The sequence below is a fragment of the Thunnus albacares genome, chromosome 4 (assembly GCF_914725855.1).
Source record: "Thunnus albacares chromosome 4, fThuAlb1.1, whole genome shotgun sequence".
Taxonomy (NCBI): Eukaryota; Metazoa; Chordata; class Actinopteri; order Scombriformes; family Scombridae; genus Thunnus; species Thunnus albacares.
In genome coordinates, this window is record NC_058109.1 from 36,707,849 (window position 1) to 36,730,597 (window position 22,749).

Here is a 22,749-nt window from a genome sequence, read left to right on the forward strand (position 1 = left end):
ATCATAGAGGACAGGGTATGATTGTGGTTTGCTGTAAGTGGTTTTGCTCAGGTGTTCACAGACAGGTGATGTTGTCTGATTGTGCTATTCATTATGCAACCGAAGTCCTGTGTGTGGTTACGTTTAGGCAACAAAACACACTGGTTAATCATAGAGGACAGGGTATGATTGTGGTTTCAGCTAAACATTTATAAAATAAACATACTGTATATCTTTCCATTTAACTCCTGTCTCTGTTCAGAGATGGTCTCTGGTGTCAGATGTGAATGTCCTCCTTGATCTTTCTCCAGTCTTCCACTGACTCCTGCTTGATGACCTTTGACCTCTTCCCAGACAATGCTGTAAGTGGTTTTGCTCAGGTGTTCACAGACAGCTGATGTTGTCTGTTTGTGCTATTCATTATGCAACCCAAGTCCTGTGTGTGGTTACGTTTAGGCAACAAAACACACTGGTTAATCATAGAGGACAGGGTATGATTGTGGTTTGCTGTAAGTGACCTATTACAGCAAAACCTATTTTGGGCAACATTATGTTTCTCTCAAAGAATTTTTGCTGTTGCAAATTAGTAGTATATAAATGTCATTTGTAGGAAAAAGGGCTGTCATGTCAACCAGGGAGCCAAAGCGATAAAATTGTAACTGTAGTATTGATGTGCACCAGCATACTGCAGAACAGCTGCAAACCCTGACACCTTAACAAACAACCCATGATGATGTGTCTGTGTGTAAACTGAAAACAATAGGTCCATGTGTATGACATGGCACTGGTGTGTAGCTGTCTTAAGATCAGTTTAGCCGGATCTTAAAACTCAGTAAAAAAGAAGACAAAGCTCACTACAATACAGAATAAATTATTTGTAGTGTAGAAAGTATATCTAACTGACTGTAATATATTGTTATGAATTTAATTATACTTTCAGCATATTCATGACACTTAACAAATGGTGTCATATCAGTGACACTTATGACTTCCTTAACTCAAAAGTACACAGACGCAAATGTCAACCCCAAACTAAATTTAGACAACAGCTCATTACCTCAGGCTTATGTCTTTATTGTTAAGTGAGAGTAGTGTCTCTTTATCACAGCTGACTGATTCAAAGAGACAAACAATAAATCCTGTGATAGAGAGCAAGTTATTTGGAAGATGATGCCAATCATGGCTCAGGTTTCATACATACATTTGCATATGAAATGAGGTGTAAATCAACACTTTCCCTGACATCCTCTAACAACGCTAACAACAAAGTTCAGGCTGTAACTGCATGAGTGTACAGCAACACATCAGATGGTCCCTGCATTATTGTGCAATTAACCACAGGTCCTGGGTGAGTACAACTAAATTAGCATATCGAGAAGAGTGAGGTGTATTTGAGGAGAGAGGAGATGACAAAGAGAGTTTGAGAGTAACAAACTGCTGTGCAATTTGGACAAGATGCAAAAAGTATACAAAAAAACGCGATAGTCTTTTCCATATGCTTTGCTAAATAAAACCAATACATCCCACAGACTGTGAAATAATTAACAGTTTCATCACTGACAGCAAATGCTGTCGACAGGACATTCTGGAGAATGCATTTAAAAACTTGACAAAACCAAGCTTCCCTGCAGTAAGCTAGCTGTGATGCTAAATTGCAAGGCGTGGCTTCCTGTGCAAGGGCAGATGAGAATCCCTGGGAGCAGTGAAACACCTGACAATGCTACAAGAAGAATCTAGGATAGAAAGCATGAAGAGATGATAAGCACTGAAGAATTAAATGCTTCAGGTATAACTGTGGTAATTCTATACCAGTGTCTCTATAGCTCCATGCAGCTTCAAATATGCTGCTTACTGTCAGATTGTATTTGCAGGGAAGTTGTATTATGTGGAGACTTTGTTGATTTGTGATTTGATCAACAGCATTTATTACCTGGCACATTTCACTGGTGTCCCTGATACAATGTTATTATATTATATAACACAATTAAATTAGTTCAAAGGTCCACTTACTTGCTATTTGAACATTTACCTGCATCTCACAGTCTCCTGCAGCAAATGGAGTTTGCTCAGGTGTCATCATGTGACCTAAGTATAGAACTTCCGTCATGTTATAACAGGTGGTTGTATATGAAGGGAGATGGTAACTCCTGTCTCTGTTCAGAGATGGTCTCTGGTGTCAGATGTGAATGTCCTCCTTGATCTTTCTCCAGTCTTCCACTGACTCCTGCTTGATGACCTTTGACCTCTTCCCAGACAATGCTGTAAGTGGTTTTGCTCAGGTGTTCACAGACAGCTGATGTTGTCTGTTTGTGCTATTCATTCAGTATCTTGTCCATGGTCATTTCTGTTTCACCAGTGTAAGATGTAGGATGTAGGATAGGCCTTTATGATTTCACCTACCACTTGCTGTGTAGATGAAACCTGCGCTAGCTCAATTCACAGAAGAATACAGTGAGATGCAATTGAAAGCTCTGAAATGCTTAGATTATTCGTTTATACAATCCTCTAAAGGTCAATAATGATCTTTCATGCTCAAAAGCATTCAGTTAAAGCAATAGTTCGACATTTTGAAAAATATGTTTATTCACTTTCTTGCTAAGAGTTGGATGAAAAGATCAGTACCACTCTCATGTCTGTGCATTAACTAAGGAGCTAGAGCCAGGATTTGCTTAGCTAAGCATGAAGCATGTAGAGACAGCTTGCCTGGCTCTGTCCAAACCTAAACATCCACCTATCTGAAGATCTAAAGCTCATTAATTAACGAAGTCAGAGAAATTCCAGCGCACACAAGGAATGTCTAGATTGTCCTCATTTACTAGTAGTTGCAGCGTAGTAGATGAATGAGTTTACAGCTGTCATCACTGGTTGATGTTAATAAAATGTTGTATCTCATTTGTTTAATGTATACACAAATCGAAATGTAAAAACAGCAAGTTGTGGTTTTACAGCTAGTTACACAGTGGAACACAGTGATTTCACTAACTTCACGGGTTACCATGGTGGTGACACGATTCCAGGAAGTCACCCAGAGAGAAATAGTACCAGCAAGCAACTCCCTGTGAAACCAGAACTTGTCATTTTTTAAACATTTCTTTGATTCATGTTTATCTTATTATTGGCTACTTAAACAATGCATTAATAGCTTCCAAATTTCACAGAACAATAACAGAAAAGAAAAAAAAAGCAACTGTACTTTTATAAGTGATATTTTTCACCCACTGTATTGTGACTCAAGGTATAAACATTGTCAAGTTCCCCAATTTTAAAATGTGTATGCCTATCTAACAATGAACAGTGGTTACCAGTTCCATTTGGCCCTTTTGCTTCATGATAAATACTGGTGTCGTATAGTATCAGTGATCTGATGCATCTAAGATGGTTTGTTACACACAACCATCTGAGAATTCGTCCTTAGAAACTGTTTGGAAAAGGGCAGGCACTTTCAAAAAATACTTGGCAGGTGATTGGATGAACCATCTATTACCATTTTACCTTGCATGATTTTGTTATGTTGTGATCTCGCAAATCCAGCTGCCTCGCAAGGTAATGGTATCAGCACCACAGGGGGACTTTTCAGGCTGAAATGCAACATAAAAAAATGCTACATTAATGAGAGCTATATGGCAACTAATATGACAACTGGCCCAGAGCAACTGGTCCCAGTCTGGACTAAATCCAGGGCCAAGTATTGAGAATGTAGTGTATGGTCAACAGTTTCAGATGAAGCCTATACAAACACCTGCCAGTCTAACAATGATGCAATGAAACAGGTGTTATTTTTGTGTATGAGGCAAAATGAAATGGCCTGATTTTTGAAGGGAGTTCGCTGACTTCCCTCTGCATTGCAGGTCACTATTTACTGTAGTTGTGAATGGGAGAGGATTAGCCTGTATAGCTACAGTACACAGCCAAAGGTATGTGGACAACTGAACATATACGATATTTGTCATTCCAAAACCATTTGCATTAATCTGCTGCTGTAACAGCCTCCACTCTTCTGGTTTCAGACTCCCCATCATATTTTGGAATTTGGCTGCAGGGATTTGTTCCCATTCAGCCACAAGAGTATTAGTAAGGTCCAACACTGATACTGGACAATCCAGTCCATCCCAAAGGTTTTGGATGAGGTGAAGGTCAGGGCTCTATGCAGGCCAGACAAGATCTTCCCACCAAACTGTGAAAAGCTTTTCTTTATGGAGCTGGCTTTGTCATGTTGAAACAGGAAAGAGTCTTTCCGAAACTTTCACTACAAAGTTAGAAGAACTTTATAGTCTAAAATATGATTGTATGCTGTAGCATTAAGATCCCTCTTCATTGGATCTAAAGGGCCAAGAAAAGCATCCCCAGACTTCATTCATCTGGCCATTTGGACTACATTTTGGTAAAACACAAACAGGAACTGATTTTTCCAACAAACAACATTCTGCATCTTCTTGTTCTTGTTTTTTTTTTGTTGAGATTTATAGTTTTATTTTCATTTTCAACAATACATCATAAAGACAAACAATACATGAACAGTGAGACAGCCCCGTATGAAATAATGCATCAAATTAACTCAGGAAGGACTAAATGTAACTGAAAGAGGAAAGACACAGAACAAAAACAAAATAGCAACAATGAAAAAGACAAAAAACAGCGAGAAACATAAAATAAATAAAATAACACTATAATAAATAAGTGTTCTTACAATGGTACACAATAAGATTGGGGATAAGAGTTATGCATGAGTTGATCCTCCATCCGAGCCCTCAATGTGGGTTATCCATTTATTCCATTTCAACATATAAAGATCTACTTTATTCATAAGTCTGAACATCAGTTTCTCCAAAGCTGCCAAGTGACCTATCTGACTAGACCAGCGGTTGACAGAGGGTGCCTCTGAGGCTTTCCATTCATACAATTAGTTTGCAGCCCATCATGAGTACTATCTGAATCCACTCTGCATCTGAGGGGCTGATATCCTGAAGAAGTGAAGGGTCTCCCAAGACAAATAACTGTGGAGAAAAGGGAATTTTGTGTCTTTGGATGCTTTCAAACTGAGTGCCAATTCCTGCCCAAAATTGCTGTATGTTAGGGCAATCCCGTAACATGTGCATCAGAGAGCCCTCTGTCCCCTGGCATCTCCAGCATAGATGGCTGTCCCTTAGTTTAACTGAAAATAATTTTGATGGTGTCCAGTAGACTCTGCTCAAAATCTTAAATAGAATGAGTCTGGTTTTGAGATCTTTTTGAGATTTCTCAGCAGCAGATTCCACTCCTCCTCTGTGAATTTCGAGGCCAGATCAGACTCCCAAACCAATTTAAGTGCGGAGGCCGAATCATCTGAGCAGCGCAGAAGCATTGAGTAATAATGAGATGCTTCATGCCCCAGCCCAAACACCTTAAGCATGCGAATGAGGACATCTGCAGTGGGAGGTGGTGTGGAGGCAGATCCGAATGTTTGAACAAGGAGATGTCTAATTTGTAGGTAACGCCAGAACTGGTGTTGAGGTAAGGCAAAGGACTCCTTTAAAAGACATAATAGTGCCACCCTCGTACAAGTTACCCAGTACTTTAATTCCTCTGTCATGCCACAACATCCAGAAAACAGGTGAGTTTCCAATATGTAACTTGTGGTTTAACCAAATGGATGCAGAGAGGTGGTGGTATGGGTTAAATTTACACATTTCTTGTTCTTGTTTTATTTCCAGCAGCGTCAGTGCCTCGCTACCACTCATATTATCTATCAGAAGGATGAGTAAAGAATATAAAGCATCACAGAGTGTGGGCAGAAGAAAGACATTTATTTATTTCAATATTATATATTATTTATTATATTATATATTTAGTATTATTAATCTCATCCTAGGTGGGAAGTAGCAGTGAAATGCTATTATTTTAACACAGTTAAACAAAAGTTCCTTGCATTCTTTTTATTCTGTTATCTTATTGGGCCCTCAAAAATATTCACAGAGCACCAGTTAATAGAACTGTACATCATATTTTCTTTTGCTTACTTTTTGGAAATGTTGAGTAAGATTTGCTCAACATTTGGCTGGAAACATAACTAGAGGAAGAAAGAGATCTCTTGAGAGACAAAGGAGACAGAAAAGAAGTGTAGTGACTGTTCAGTTTATCAAAGAGATGGACTAAGTTATATTTGCCATTTCACTTTAGCTTCAGTGGTACCTTTTACTACCATGCTTCCTGTCCACCCTACAGTTTGGGCAGTGGTGTCAGATAAACGACTGCTCCACTCAGCAATGATTGCCCATCATTGAACAACAGGAAGTCAGGTAAGGTTATTAGTTAGGTTTTGGAAGAAGAGGTCACACCTGCCCCTCTCACAGAAGGCAGGGTAGAAAATGACAAATTAGGCTATTTTTGATATAAATGTTAAGCACTGAAGTGTAAAAAAGACAAACAGCAGCCTGTCACTGTGACCAAGAACATAAGGAACCACTGATAAGTCCCTGCTAACCATACACCACAATCTGAGGACCGAACGCTTGTTCCTGCTCCTGCTCCCATGATAACACATCGACATTGGATGATAAATCAAAGCCAAATAATGATGGAAAGGAACTCCCCTGAATATGATCACTCAGTTGGAGAAGAGCAGCCAACATCGATAGAGATCAAAGTACAATACTATCAGACAGTATCAAAGGCCTCTGAGGCCTCTCTGTGTAGAGGGAAAATTGAGATGCTAGATCTCATTGCTGGGATAGTGTCAGTGGTGCACTGAGATGAGGCTGCTGAAAATGGAATGGATGGAGACAGGGATAAGAGGTATTGATTGGCAAGGTACAGAGTGGAATGAAACATTATCATCAGGAAGCTAAATAAGTGAGAGTCATTTTCCCTCAATTCCAATATTGAGATTTTGTTGTTTACAGTTCTTATATCTACTCTATGTGTTGCAGAAACAGCCCAGTCTCTCTCTATATGTTCATATTGTTTTCTGCAGGGAACAATTTAAGTCCAAGGCCAACATTCAGTGCTAATGGTGTAAGTGCTATGCCCTTTACAAAGCAAGGGGGAAAAAAGTACGGAGCTCAGGTTGGTGGATCATGATACATTGTGGTGCATTGGACATAAACACCAGAGACTGGAGTTTGAGTCTTATCCACAAGCTTAGACCACAAGCCTAGAGTAAGCAGTACATTAGCAGAGCAGCAGCAGCGAGTGCTCCGTCTGTGTGTCTGTCCAGGAGGTGTTCAGTGCCAAAGCACGAAGTAGTAGTGATATTTAATCTTGCTTAAATGACTTTCGGAGTTCTAAAGTAAACAAAACTCATCTTTCTTACCAGACTACTTCATATACAGAAGCATGATAAGTAAAACAAACAATTTACAACAATCTAAACTAATCAGTGGTCAAAAAAAGAACAAAGAGAGCCTGCGACCTGGCCCAGATATAGAGCAGGTGTGGCAATCACTTCCAAAGAGGGGGAATGTCTGCACACACAGCCATACTGCCACTGCTTCCACAACACTAATTCCAAAATTGATAAAATGACTTAATAAACTGCAAACCATACAATTGGCCCTAACACAACACGGACGATCAGATAAGTAGGAAACAAACCTCAAGCCAAACAGTCTGTTGGCAATAACAGGAAAAAAAGACTAGGTTGAAAATTATTATATCCTGAGTTTATCCACCTCCCCGACCCTCAGATACTGCCCTATCTAAACTTAGCACAAAAAGTAAGGAAATTTGTGTTTGATAGATTATTTCTTTGTTGTAACAATTCTTCTTGGCAATAAATCTTATACCGTTGGAAAGCCTGTTTATTCCCCTTTTAAATGGTACCACGTAAGGAACATGTATTTGTGGGATGAGCAGCAGGGCTGAATATGCAGGTTGCGCCCTTGAAAAATTTGCCAAATCTTCTCTGCCAATGCCAAACAGCTTATTCTGCCATTGACTCTTGTTTGGTGTTTGGTGGGTTGGGTGACTGAAGTTTGAAGAAACAAGACATATTGGCAATTTAACAATTTATTCATTTAACAAACAGGAGCCTCAGTAAGGTATGGAAGAACCATACACAGCCGCAACAGCCTGGCACCTCCTCCTCATGATGGTCACACAGGTATACAAAACTAGAGATCCCACTCTTCTCATTCTCTTTCCCCTCACAGCTGCTGCAGGAGCAGCTCTCTGCTCTCTTTCTCCTCACGGCTGCTGCTCAGCTGTCTGCTCTCTTGTGTGGCCTGCTCACAGCAGACACACACAGAACTCTTTTTCTTTACGGCATAAGATGCAAGAGCCTGCCTAAGACTCAGAAACTAAAGTTATCTAGTGCCAGCAGCTACCACACAAGTCTGCTGGCTGATTTAACAAGCACAGGAGCCACAAAGCAGAAATAGCTTGCCGTTGACTCTGTAAGGACTGCACAAAGGAGTGACCTGGGCCCTCTGACCTGCATGACTGGAGCACCGTCTACCAAGCAAAGCCTGCATCCTTCAGCTTTGGAGCCAAACTCTTCTCAGCTGATTCATCCACGGATTCACCAGCTAAGAAGCAGAACACCACAAAGCATCTCTTTCCCTCCATGGACTGGTAACAACTGGGCATAGCCTAGCAACATATAGTGAAGCATAGCACAGCTAGGCAAGAATGTTTAACTCAATCAATGTACTGTACATGTATTTATTTGGCTAAGGTTATTCATTGAACTATTGTTGTGATGTCCTTGTTGTTCATAGTCAGGTTATAGAATAGCCACACCGCTAAGTTAATGTTAGCATGCTTAACACATGTTACATCCAGTAACTAGGCCTTGCATGCAACTAACCTCTTCCTAACCTTTAGCCTACACCAATTGGCCTTGAACAGAGAACCACACAGTTAAGAGGTTTAAAACCTAGCTTTGCAAAATTTGGTTCAGGCAACACATGTGGTTCAAGACAACACATGGTCTGGCCTTTTATCTCTGTAGTTCCCTCTGTTGGCCATATTGTCTCCATGCCATGTTCTCAGTCACCAGGAGACTGCAGCCATCTTGCCACTGTCTCCCCCCCCCACACACACACACACACACACACTCACTGTTTTGTTCTTTTACCTTTTTGTTAAATAAATGCTTTTGGATATACCTGTTGTCTGTTTAATGCACAAGAATGAGTTTTGCCAACCTCTGCTCTGCAAAGAACTCCAAAATCCTTCAATCGTAAATAGTTACAAGTTGTTAACAAAACGTACTTTGTTTTGTTTTAGACTATGCAATTTTGTGGCTTTTTTGCCGTGGTCACTGTGGCCACCAGTGGTTATTACTGGTTAATGGTGAATGCTGAGATGTAGTTCAGTTGCACAAGTGACAGTCATACAGTCATCAAACTGAATCAGTAATCTCAGTAACACAGCTATATGTATCTAAAGTTTTTTCTCCATATATTAGCCAAGCTTAGCTAAATTTAGCCACCATAAGCTAAATATCATACAAGATCAAGTCAGACTGTAGCAGCAAAACCTCAGTATATCCAGAGTATGAACTGAGCATGGGTGTGTTTGATTGATAATGAACTTGTCATTTGTAAGAAGAAGGTTGTGTTTTTACTCCTTTCAAATTTAAAAGTCTTACTTTAACCAGCCGTGACCACCATCTTTATGTAACCAGGTACCACATGCAGATACTGCAGAAGTAACCAGCTAAAAAACATGATGATTATGTTTAGTGAAAGCATATGCAGTTCCTTGCTTAAGGGCACTATCAAAAGTGTTCCTCATACAATAATCTAAACTTAAAGTTAATGCAGAAAGAAAGAAAAAGTCACAACTAAGTAGAGAAAAACACATGATATAACATATAATCATGAGCTGATATTGTGTTCCACCATCACAAGCATGGCAGAGATGTAACTGAGTTCCCAGTGCTCCTAGAGCAGGCTGCGTGCAGAGAGGAGGAAGAGGCATGTCCTCTTCAAACCATTCACCACTGATTAATTCTCCTCTTTGAAATAACCTACTGTCCACAACAAGAACAGCTTGAATCCATAGCGTCCATGTAGCTAATAAGTAGAGGACCGGCAGAGCTCTCAATACACAAAGCCATGTGGTTATTGTGGTTGAGGGCAGATCATGTCTATCAAGATTTCTCACTAATTTGAGATGAGTTGAAATGTCATGCTGATAAAGGCAGTAACAAGCTTAAGAGGAGGCAATGAGTTTAAGTGGCATCTTAATTTAAAAAGACTGACATTTTGATTAAAAGTTTCATTTAAATATTCATAAAAGTAATAGACACTTGAACAGTGTTTCATTGGTGAAATGGATTCAGTCACACTGGTGAGGAAAGAAGCAATGCATGGCACTGGATGTCAATACTGAACCACAGGCTTGGACTCAAATGCAGACAGACTCAGTTGGCAAGTTCAAAAATCAGTCCTTTTAATCACAGCTGGGTCGGTACACAGGTGATCAGTCAGTGAAGCAACAGAGTAAAAATTCAGCAGGCAAAAAGGCAATGTCAAAAAAGCCAAAACAGGTCAGGTAAAAATGAGGCTCACAGAAAACCCACACAAGGAAAGACCACTGGATCACTGTTACAGGGGAACAAGACAAACTGGCACAAAGGAAGGGAATACTAAGGCTGCAGTCGAATAGTCTTTTTTGCTTAGGAAGGTTCCTAACTGAGTGAAATGACCCGGATGTATCTAAGTGGCAGCCATGATAAGAGCTGGTCGAATTCTCTAGATGCTAAGGAAAGGTGCTCCAATGCTTCCTTTCTAATCTCCTTTAGCATAGGTTACACTTGACCATCCTTTACGAAAGAAGAGGAGATAATTCCGTTCCACGATTCCTTGCAGCAGCAAGCGACGCATCATTCACAAACTCAAATGATTAAACCCACAATACACATCCACAGCGGTCTGTGTCCCCTCCGTCCAAAGCTGTGTTCAGCTTGTTTGATAACAGGATGAACAAATATACAATGCACTATACGTTATTCATGTGAATTAAAAAAAGAAATTCATGTGCTTTTACCCATTTTCGTTGGAATAGAAATTAAACCAAAACCAGAAAACAACTGTTTTTTTGCTTTTGTTGTTATATCTATATTATCTGCCCCAACCGCATCTCTATAAAAACACTGTCATTGACTATGCTTGCTATAGATAGATAGATAGATAGGTAGATAGATAGATAGATAGATAGATAGATAGATAGATAGATAATCAATGAAGTAATGCTACTGTGCCTCGTGTGTAAATGCGCACAGCATTTGTCTTAATGGGGAAACACGCTTATCGTTTCTGCTACGGGGTGGGGGGGGTGATTGCTGCAAGTATTTAATAATCTTCCGCTGTAGCTCAACCGGGAAACACTGTAAATTAACATTAATTAATATCAGATCCTAACCGGTCCTGTTGGCCTGCCTGGAGATTAACATAACCAATGATGTTACGCTGCTTTCCACTCTTTCTTTCCCTGTACATTGTTTCCCTGTTGAGCTGTGGTGGAAGGATCATAACAAAAAGAGGGAATTTGGCACTACATACCCACATTAAGAGAGACACTGTTCGCATTTACGCATAAGGCACAGCAGCATAACTTTATTATTTAAATCTCCAGACATGCCGCTTCTTCACATGAACAACGACAACAAAATAATGCATTGTATATTAGTTTATCCTGTTATCAAACAAGTTGAACAGAGCTTTGGACGTAGGGGAAACAGACCCACAGCCTGTATCAACCAGAACAACTTTAAAGCACAAACAAGTCAAGATTTCAAGGTGTTTGGGTTTATATGTGGTGGTTTTTAGTCAGATGATGTTTTTAATTCATCGTTTGAAACTTAAGAATGAGTGATGTGTACAGTACTAACATGTTCTGCCTATCTTTCATACATTTAACATTTATTTTCATAGAATAATTGGGATACAGGAGGGTGAGCCTGAGCAATAATTCTCAATGTGATCATTTTATTTCAGTTTTGTGACTGGTAGCCTACATTCCTTTTTTCAATTCAATTCTGACCTTGGTATTGAAGTGATATTTTTCACCATGTTGTGCACGTTTAGGCCTATATAGCCTGCATTGTAGTCCATCTTCAGAACATTGTAGTTTCACCACAGCAGACCAACGTCAGTAACATCTGCCGTCACATAATTACGTAGCCCAGTGTAAGTGCAGTCGGATTCTCTTAGCACCGCAGTTGTCTTTTCCTAAGTCCTTATGACTTCTCTTTCATATCTTTCCTTGTCACTTTTTGACGTTTTCCATCAAGGTCAAGGGAAAGTGGTTAGGAAAAGACGATAGGAGGGACTTTTCAACCGCAGCCTAAGACTATGGGTGCATCCCAAGTCTCTTAAATTGCATCCATGTTTCCCTCACTTGGGTCTTTTCCTTGCGTCTTAGTCCCTTCCACAGTGGATGCAAGGAGAGACACAAGGAAACCAAGCAAGGAGAGAGGAAACGAGGAAATTTGTTTTAAGAGACATGAGACGTCCTCTCCTCTGAAGCGTCACGTGAAGCGACGTCCATTTCTGATGACGGCGACAGCTGATCACAGCTGGATGAGCTGTCAGTCAGCTTTAACAGCTGTAGAAACTTCTGATGGAGTTCGTGTCTGTACACATGTGCACTGTGCTAATACTAATAAAGGTTCACAGCTAGAGCAGCTGTTTCCTCTCTGCAGCCTGTTACCTGTTTAACAAACACCTAAATAAAAACCTGCATTCTGCATTTATACTGTGTCCTGCTCAGAGGCACAGAAACCATTTCTTCTCGCAGAATGCGTTTATACTGTTTATTGATTATTTGCATCTGTATTTTTTGATAACCCTGATAGTGAATTCATCATTCAATAACCCAGAATATGATCACGGTGTCTTCTGAACACTGGAAAATATGTATTTGGCTAAATGGAAATGATTTAACTCATATCAAAACCGACGCTCAGGAATTTTCAGTCTCACATGTGACTGAATGGAAATGAATGATGTAAAATATAAATGTGTTTAACTGTTATTATGGATAAAATTAAAGTCAGGAAGAGTCTGTCTGTCAGCAAGAAACAGTCTAATGGAGGAAATAACATCATGAAAAAAAAATCTTTCTTATAAATAAAGAAAGTTGTTTATGGTTCTTTTGTTGATCAGACCGACAATTAACAGATTTTTAACTATGATGAATCAGAAAATAAATAAAACATAAAACTTGGGAATGATACACTTAAATTTCATCTATAATCTGTCTCCAATTTAGTATGAAACTGCAGTGATGTATCTGATCAGTCAGATCAGCTGCAGCGTCCAATCAATAACTGATATCCAATAAGGAGGCGTGTCGGCCGGTAAAAGACTTCAGAATAAGAGACTTGGGACGCCTGTCAAAATGGCTCATCAGGAACAACTTCCGGTTCAGGCGAGGAGCGAGGCGCGAGGAGCCATAAAATAAGAGACTTGAGATGTACCCTATGTACTCTAAGGGAGGTGAGACAATGAGACACAAGTGCAACATTTTAGGGCAGGGCAGGAAATCACACAGGAGGGAAGCACACAAGGGCAGGAAGTAAAGGACCTGAAACAAGACAAGAGGTGAGTATCAAAATAAAACAGGAAGTACACGACAAAGAACACTTGGAGAAACAAAAAGGTTACTTAACTATCCAGACGGGGGCGTGACACTGGATTGTCATTTTAACATTAGGTCTTTTCTGGGAATAATAATAACTTAAAAGAACCCTAAAAGAACCTGCACTGCTTTTATAATTATTTCTTCATTTGGACCCCATATAGGACAGCTTTAGGACATCATATTCATATTCATTACAGGGAGATCATGTAATACCCCCTAACAGTTGTAGAAGGGTTACTTATAGTTTCAATTTTTTCTAATCATTTCAATTATTTCTCAACTAATTACTTCCAATCCTGACATTATCTTAGAAATTGTATGAAAACAAAGAATGCAGTGAACAAATAATGCTGGGTGACAATTCAATACTGACATTTATTATCTTTCCATATAATTGTATGCTCATTCAGAACGTTTTGTCGTTGCAGTTGATATTAAAGCACTGGACCATAGTTCTGAATGGGTTTTTTTCCTCCTCAATTTTCAACATTCATCTTTAGTACTTACTTTAGTACTTACAGTTCAGTCAGGAGAGTTTCTTGTCAGTCCACATCTTGGAAGTTATCTTACTGTCCTTCACCTAACATTGTCTGGCAAAAAATATATAACACATTTACTTCTTTACTGGACAACCAAAAATAACTCCTCCCATATCACAATTCCATGGTGAGTGATACTTCACCTAAAATGTGTCGCAATGAGGTCAAATATTCATCCCGTCAGCTAAATATAACTCTCACTCACTGATCATTCATGTGGATATTTTGATACTATTTTGGCTGTGAAAACTATTGGAGTACATTGTAACTGCTGTGAATCCAAGTTGACTACAGCTAGCTTTTAAGTCTACATAAGGGCAGAGTTAGATACATTCTTTTTGAAAATCGTAAGACTTATTTAAACACTGAAAGAAAAAAAGACTCATTGGGATGACTTGATGTTTACATTTCTTTGTGTCATTTATACCCCAATCAGACTGACAGAATGACACATAGCCAGAGGCTGGCCTGAACTGCTGTTGCAGTGAAAACTAATTCAGTGATATCGATATTTTGTTTTGTTTTTCATTAACACAAAAAACATTACAAGAAAGGAAGTTCTGGATCAAAAGTCAAAATATCTCATTGTATAAAGAAAATAAGAGAGCCAACTAAGGAATTAAACAAATATTACATTAATACCTCTACATACACACACACACACACATATATATATATAAATATACACTTGACACCAATGTTTGAGTTTCAGTCCATCTTTCTGGTCTGGCTCAGTTCCTCAGGGTCAGATGCTGACCGGGCCGTCCTCTTGCTCCGTTGGCAGGTTTCATGGCAGCTGATCCTCAGTGGCGTTGTGGAGGGAACAGCAGAGTCAACTCAGTCAAAGATAAGTGGGGGACAGAGGTTATCCCTCATCTTTCTTTTGCAGGAAAGGGTGAGAGAGTGCTGGGTTGTACAGCGGTCTTCTTCAGATCTGGTAACGTGCTCAGTTGAACACAGAGAAATCTCTACTCGTCCAGCAAGGTTGAGATTTTGTGGTTACAGTTTAACGTACATACAGGAGTTACTTCCTCGTAGCTGTGGAAACAGCTGGATGCAGTAACCACAGCTGGAAGCACAGTTTAAGGAGCGCCTCCGGTGTCATGGCCAGGTGACAGTGATTATTCAGTTCAGTGTAATTCTCAAATTTACCAGTGAAATGTATGAAACTACATTGCAGACTGGAGTCTCTGCTAACCGACAAGCAGCTGCACATAGGTGTTTTTTGTCTCCTAAACTTACACTCTTATTAATACAAAAGTCTTTCTTTGTTTTTGGTCAGACAGTGTTCCCTGGCTGAGCTGCAGTGGAGAGATAGTAACATAAAGAGGGAATTTTGAACTAAATAGACTCAAAACTTGGAGGTTTCCTGAAGCCTCCTGAAGTCTAGAATGCAGTTTTGCACAGAGCGAGGACTGTGGATTTTGACTCTCAATTCGACCAATGTGGCTGTTTTATGCCTTTCCCTTTCCAAGTATCTTTAAAGAGAAAATGAGCCTCAGGTCTAATAGCGAACGCACAAAAGGACTGCGCAGCTTTTGCAGCCGCTAAACATGAGACAAAATGAGACAAAAAGAACCTGTGTAATTCACAAAGCACCCACAAAGGGTGAAATGCACCACAAACTGTGCTGCTAAGCAAATAGTGTCTCAGTGCCCCTATGCCAAATTTGAGGGTTAATGTTTTACACTGCACTGTAAATTTTATTCTCTTGTTTTATCTGTCTTATTCCCTTTTAGCTTCTTTTTATTTCCAAATTTAACACGTTTTAATTGTTTTTATATGTCTTTTTAATTGTGTTGCTTTTATATTCTGTTTTGATGCCTTTTATGCTCTATGTAAAGCACTTTGAATTCCCTTGTTGTTGAAATGTCCTATATAAGTAAACTTGCCTTGCCTTTGCTATTTGCATGCATGTAAATTAGATAATATGCATATATTTGGCCCAAGATTGGCCCCTTTCTATATAAATGAGCCTCATTGCAAAAACAGTCCAATTCACAAAGACCAGCACTTATTGCCACGCACAGTTAGAGTGAAATTATTAGTGTCCTCATAGAGTCGGTGGTAAGTGAAGCACACTTATTCACTTACTCTCTCTCTCTCTCTCTCTCTGAGTGTATGTGTGAGTGTGGAGTGATCATGGAGTGAGTGGGACTCCAGAGTGAGTGAGTTTTCCTTTTCTCTGTTTTTCTCGATTATTTGCTGTGTTTATTATTGTTAGTTGTTGTTTTTGTGTACTTTGTGGCATCATGGATTTCTCCAGGCTGATGATGAAACACAGACTTAGGATCTGTCCAGTTTTCAATCAGTGACGAGGGAAAGGAGGCAAGTGAGTCTCAACAGAGCAGTGAGACAGTTGGTGATGTTGAAGATATTGAAGGTGAGGAGAAGAAGAGGAGGAAGAGGAGGAGGAAGGTAACAAACAGCTGAGGCTGAGCCAGAGGAGATCCTAGCAGAAAGTGCAGATATAGACATGATGGATGAAGAGAGCAGACTGATTGTCACTTGTCAGGAAAGAAAATCAGAAATCAACAATAGTGGTTCAATAGCAAAGAAGGCAACAGCCAGAAAAGAAAAGCAGAAACAGAACGCAAAGGAAAAAATGGTGGAGCATGACTCCAGTGTTGAAGATGTTTTTGATGCAGACAGTGACAGTGATATCTCTAATAAAATGACACCAGATGAGCTGAATAAACAGATTTATGGGGTTGAGAGAGTGAAACAGTTTCTACAAAAAAAGAACATAAAAGGAGTGAAAGTAGAAAAATACATAAGCCTTTCTCGATTCCATCAGATCACATATGAAAACTAAAGGAAAAGGAGGTTTAACTGAGCAGGAAATTTACAGATTGAAGAAAATGGTTTAGGTGTTTATCTTGGCAATGAAGAGATGGTTAAGGGAACTGGGAGGGCATGATAGAGAAGTGGAAATGGCTGCTCTCTCAGATGTCTCTTAGAGGAAGAACTCTAGTCATAAACAATCTTGTGGCTTCAGAATTAGCTTGTATGGAGCCACCCCATCGGTTTAGTCTCAGGCAACTTTAGTAGATTTTTTTTGGGATTAGATGCATTGGGTACCTCCGAGTGTGCTTTATTTACCAAGGGAAGAGGGGAGGGGCAAAACCTGGTACACCTAGCCAATAGAGTGGCAACTTTTTGTTTCTAATTTGCACAGAAATATTTGACTGGTTTTAAATACCCAGTGTGGAAGGAGTTTGCAAGCAGAATAGATAAGTTAGGACTTGACACTGCTTTGTTTTTAATGGATTTTAGGTTTCTAAATCTGTCCTCACTGCCTGATTTTTATAAGGGGCTCTTTAAGGTTTGGCACCTTTTTAAGAAGAGATGTTTGGAACCATTAGTCTCCCTGCACTGGTTACTAGAAGAGCCTCTTATAGGTGGATCAAGAATGGACATACAGGACAGTCTCCATCACACTATCTGCTCGGCTGGTCCTGGATTTATGAACACTGAAACTGTGGCTGCACTGGTTGGACTGCATTCTGTTCATCATGTGAGGACTATTTTAAATGGTTGGACTGCAAAATTAACAAAAGCAGACAATGAACTGTTGAGAATGTACTGGCAAGGTGAGTAAACTCCGGATGTTACCAAATTTAGACTGTTGTTCTGGTTTATTGTTGGATGTCAAAACAGAGAAAAGAATTAGATCTGCATACTGTGAACAGAAAAATGATCTACAGATGTGTTAAAGTTTTAAATAAAAATAGTTTGGAGAGTCTTTTATAAACTACCTTTAAGCTAGCATACAGGTGATTTACAGTGGAGAATATTACATGGAGCTATTGCAGTGAATTCTTTTATCTCAATGATTAAACACTGTTTCTAATGACTGTCTTTTCTGTGGGTTGGTGGAAACCATTTTTCATTGTTTTTTAGACTACGTAAGACTTTGGGACCTTTTTGGTGTTTTGAATTGTTTATTTACTCCCCTTAATGAAGTGTGGTCTAAATTGATGCACTAATTCACTAATTGATGCAACAAAGTGGCAACTTTTATTTTGAGTGAAGCAAAAAAAAGTCTATATACATAACCAGGAAGAACAAGTTAGAAGGAAAACTGAGTGAAGAAATAGTCCCTGTGTTCATCTCTCTTGTGATAGCCAAAGTTTTAATTGATTTTAAATTTCATAAATTAATGAATATGTATGTAAATGTGACACACAGCCAGCTGTGGGCAACAAATAGAGCATCAGTACTGATGTTTCTGCGAAATCTCAGATAAATTCAGTGACAGCTGAACAACATTATTGTAAGATTCAGACATTAATCTAATAGGTTTTTAGACTTGCCTGAGTCACATTAATAACTGTATTTTCACATTTCAGTAGATTATATTATAGATGCAAAATACTAGAGAAGTAAAAGAAGCAAAATACATTAAAGTTAAAAGGCTTTTGTGCCCTCAGCAGTATTCAATGTGGATCTGTGTGCTGAAATGTGGAGAAAAGCCTGAAACACTGGAAACTGCTCCACTCACTCAGACGCAAAACTTTATCCCTTACACCTCTGCAAGACAAAACGCTCAACAAGTGAGGGCCACCATAGGTCTTTACATTACCTCAACACATTCAACAGTGTAGTGCTAGGCATTAAGTGTGTATGCTGTGAGTCACTGTTTCACTGTTGCAGTTCAACAATGGCCGACAAGAAGAACTGTGTTTAACTTCTTTGCTTTTGAAACGTCTGGAGTCCAAGGTTAAATTTGTCATTTTGCTCACTGTTGAATATGGCCTTTGGTTACCTAAAAATACAGTTTTTCCCTCCGAGGCAAGGGCATCTTTTTCTCTTTTTTTTCAACACAAAATTACTATAAGTCTGGCTTTTCATTTTCTTTTGTAGAAAACTCATCTGATTGGTTTACTGACTTATAAAAGGTTGTTTTCTTTGTATAAACCAAGATTTTAAATACAACAATGAGTTTACAGAGCACCACTTTGCTTCTACTTGATCTATAGACTTTGGTATCCATTGAACATTTGAACACATTAAATGTGTTACTAGCAATACCTCATCCATACAAATATGAGAAGAGAGAGAAGTTTTCTTTTTCCTTTTTTTGTTCAAGTAACACTGTGTCTGTCGGCACAATGGTATTCTTGATGTTCACCTCTCTAATCCTGTTTTGACGTCTATCCTAAGTGACCTTTTGGATGAGTCATTTCATTGTCGAGCACACAGCATTTCAAATTGTTGGGGCATGGTGAAGAATGGATGAAAAGAGCAAGTCACACAGAATCTCTCTGCTGCTCTCTTTTTGTCTCTCTATCACACACACACACACACACACACACACATTTAAAGTGCTCTGGCACTTTCAAATACTAATCACTTATGAATTACATATTTGTCATAGTTTTACCATTGTACTTGTTTAAGGCTGTTTTGCGAATGGTGAATGCCACGTTTGAGAACCTAGGCACATTAGCCAAGAAGAAAAGTCACCTTTGGGATTGTGTATGCCTTAAGGGTACACTAGTAAATCAGTATTATAGTATTAACAAGTAGCTGTAGTGATATTAAAGCTGTCTGATTTTTCTTTTGTGTCCAATTTCCAAATAGGAAATGTTGTCCCAACTCATTGTTTTAAAAGTTAACACTTGCACTGTCAGGGGCCATTTTTACCCTCCTGGTGTTTTCAAAATCAATGCATGTAACTCTGTTAAATTAAAAACCTGACATCTCTCAGTTCATGACTTTCCTAAAATGGAAATTATGGTGGGTGTGAGATAAAAAAAAAAAACATTATGATTATTTATACCTCGAACTGCCGAGGGGTCATTTTTACCCCGCATAGCAACCACTGTATAATGCTATGCGCAACATTCATGTCATGTCTGGTTGCTTAGCAACCCCCATTGTTTAGATGTCTTTCGATAAGCAGGCTGCCATATCACAATAGACTAGAGCTAGCTAGATTTGACAGAGGAAGAATTACGGTGTAAAATTCAGGTGCACAAAAAACAAAACAACAAAAATGTGCATCAACTGCCTACATGCAGTGCACCATGAAAGTATATGTGTGTCCGTGTGTGTGTGTGTGTGTGTGTGTGTGTGTGAGTGAGTGAGTCAGTGAGTGGGAGAGACAGAGCGCTGCATTTCTTTATTTCCAGTAGCCTATAAAACAACATGTAATTATCCAAAATTCGTTTTCTTCTTCTATTGATGAATTTTAAAATGTATTTGACCTTTTCAATCTGTGATTAAATGGCCTAGAGCAGTTGTAAAATTAATAAACCCCATAAACTGAATTTTAAATAGTTATTTTGTCTTACTTATTATTTTAAAAAATAGATGAAAATGAACAACTTAACTGCTTTAAGAAATGGCATCTTTACATTTGCTGATGCTGTTGCTGCAGGGGGTAAAAATGACCCTCTCTGCGGTTCTAGGGGGTGCTGGAATGTTGGAGGTTGTAATGTTAACTGTGAACTATTTAAAATTTCTGAATATTAACAGTGAGATAAGATTAAATTTAGGGACTCTGGGGTATTGTTTAGCGATATGACAAGCTGGAAGTATCTTTGAGTAACACTGATCTTTCTGTGAAACTTCTAGACATTGTAAATTCATGGAACTCCAAAGTCGTTATGTTTTTTATTATGTGAGGCAAATGTAACAGAGTACTGTATACCATGAGCAAAATGGAAGCCATTTTTCCTGTGGGCAATCTCTACTTGAAGTCATCAGTGCCTCTGAACCTGATTTTCAATTTCTGTTCTTAGTTGTAAGTTTAGATCAAATCGGTGCTTTGAGTGAGGATTGAGCATTGCTGCTTTGATCAATGTCCCTTTGCCCTGTAACACTGAGAGAATTCTACCTTCTAGAAACTGTAATAAAATGTGTCACAGATGATGATGAACGAGCTGGTATTTACCACAATTTGACAGATGACTATGTAAGAAAGAAATTCCAGTATTTAAACTCTTCATATATGCCAATGACAGAATTACATGGACATTTTCTTACCAAGTCAAAGATTATTGCACTGTAAAAAACGTAATGTTATTTTTACAGTAATTAACTGGCAGCAATTGTAAGTAACTTACAGTAAGTTACTTGTCAGTTGCTGCCAGTTATTTACTGTAATTTATTTTACAGTAAGTTACTTGTCAATTGCTGCCAGTTCATTACTGTAAATATAAACACAGTAAACTTACTACAAAATAAATTACAGTGTATTGTGTTTTTATTTACAGTAGCAATTGTAAAATGAAACAGTAATATAATGGTACTGTATCTACTTGTACAGTAGCTGTACGTAACTAAAACAAAATACAGTAATTTTATGTTACTGTGTAATGGATTACAGCACCAGACATTTTGCAGTAAATTAGATTACAATTATTCATATAATGCTGTAAACTTTCAAACCACATTTAGACTTCAATAAATGAGTACAGAACCAACTCTTTAAATGACAATTATTCATTAACTGTTGAACAGCAGCTACTACATTTTACTTATTACTTATTTTTACTGTGCACAGAGATTATGCACCATGTTTGCAGAAATATAATGGCCTTCTTCCATATGGCAGAAATACCCACACTGAATAGTGAACTGCTGCAATTATATCTGTGATGCACAATGCAAATGGTTTTCCCTCAGACAGGACAGCAGAATAAAATAAGTTGTTTACCCTTAATGACATAAACTGTAGTAGCTCTTCGTCTACCAGCTCACTTCAGCTGTTTCCTCTTTTACCAATTCTCCTTTGCAATATATAAAACTGATCTGCTGACCAAACAGCACAAAACATTTTGCATAGACTAATGTTTACTAACCAATACTGCAGTCTGTTTTACATTTCCTGTACATGCTTCATAATAAAAGCCACACAGTGGTACACCAGTGAGAATCTTTTAATGTGAAGTAGCAACAGCAGGAAATATTCGGACTGCATAGGCTCACTTAACACAGCTTAATTTAACAAAGTAAATAAGAATATAGTAAATTACAATGAAGTAAATAAATGTTTTCTTTTCAGTGTTTGCCATAAAAGAAGCAGGGACCATATGCAACTTTCTGTCCTCTAAATATCATTCTGTAACAAAGTTTTCAAATGTATATATTACAAACATTAGCAAATATTACAATGACAATGTTAAAAATACAATATGTAAAAAGTTTGTTTAAATCTGTAACCACAGTTAAACAAATCCTCACGAAAAAATAACACAGATGTCATTTAATAAGCCCACTACAAGTAAAAAAAAAAACAAAAAACAAAATCAAATCACTGAACTTGATATATATATAATATAGAGACCGACACTAGACACTGTTATTTCCTTGAAACAAAACACTGTTAGGTAATCTAAACATGAATATTCAACTGTAGGAGATGTCACCAGGTACTCAGGAGTCTTTAAAATTGTGTTTGTGGATGTGTACTTGTCTGAAAAGAGTCCAACAGCCCACCTCAGCCCACTTTGCACCACAAGTCCGCTGGGCCAAAAGGCTTTGGATCCTTGCAGGTCAGGAGCTGCCAGGCGATTTCACTTTGATCCCCCACTGCTGCTTCATGTTCTTCAGCAAATTGGATGACAGCTACTGTAGATGACTAAAAAACAAAAATGTTTTACCATTACTGTCAGTGTAATTACCAAGCAATGATCAAAACACATGTTTTTAA

At 38.6% G+C, this 22,749-nt stretch overlaps 1 long non-coding RNA gene across 1 annotated transcript; it reads right to left on the minus strand.

The window, feature by feature from the left end:
• Window positions 1-4,521: 4,521 nt before the first annotated feature.
• Window positions 4,522-22,431, minus strand: LOC122981111. The gene is made up of 3 exons (XR_006403159.1): window positions 22,046-22,431; window positions 21,764-21,768; window positions 4,522-4,533 (listed from the first exon to the last, which is right to left on the minus strand). It is a non-coding gene; the product is annotated as an uncharacterized LOC122981111 (long non-coding RNA).
• Window positions 22,432-22,749: the final 318 nt, after the last annotated feature.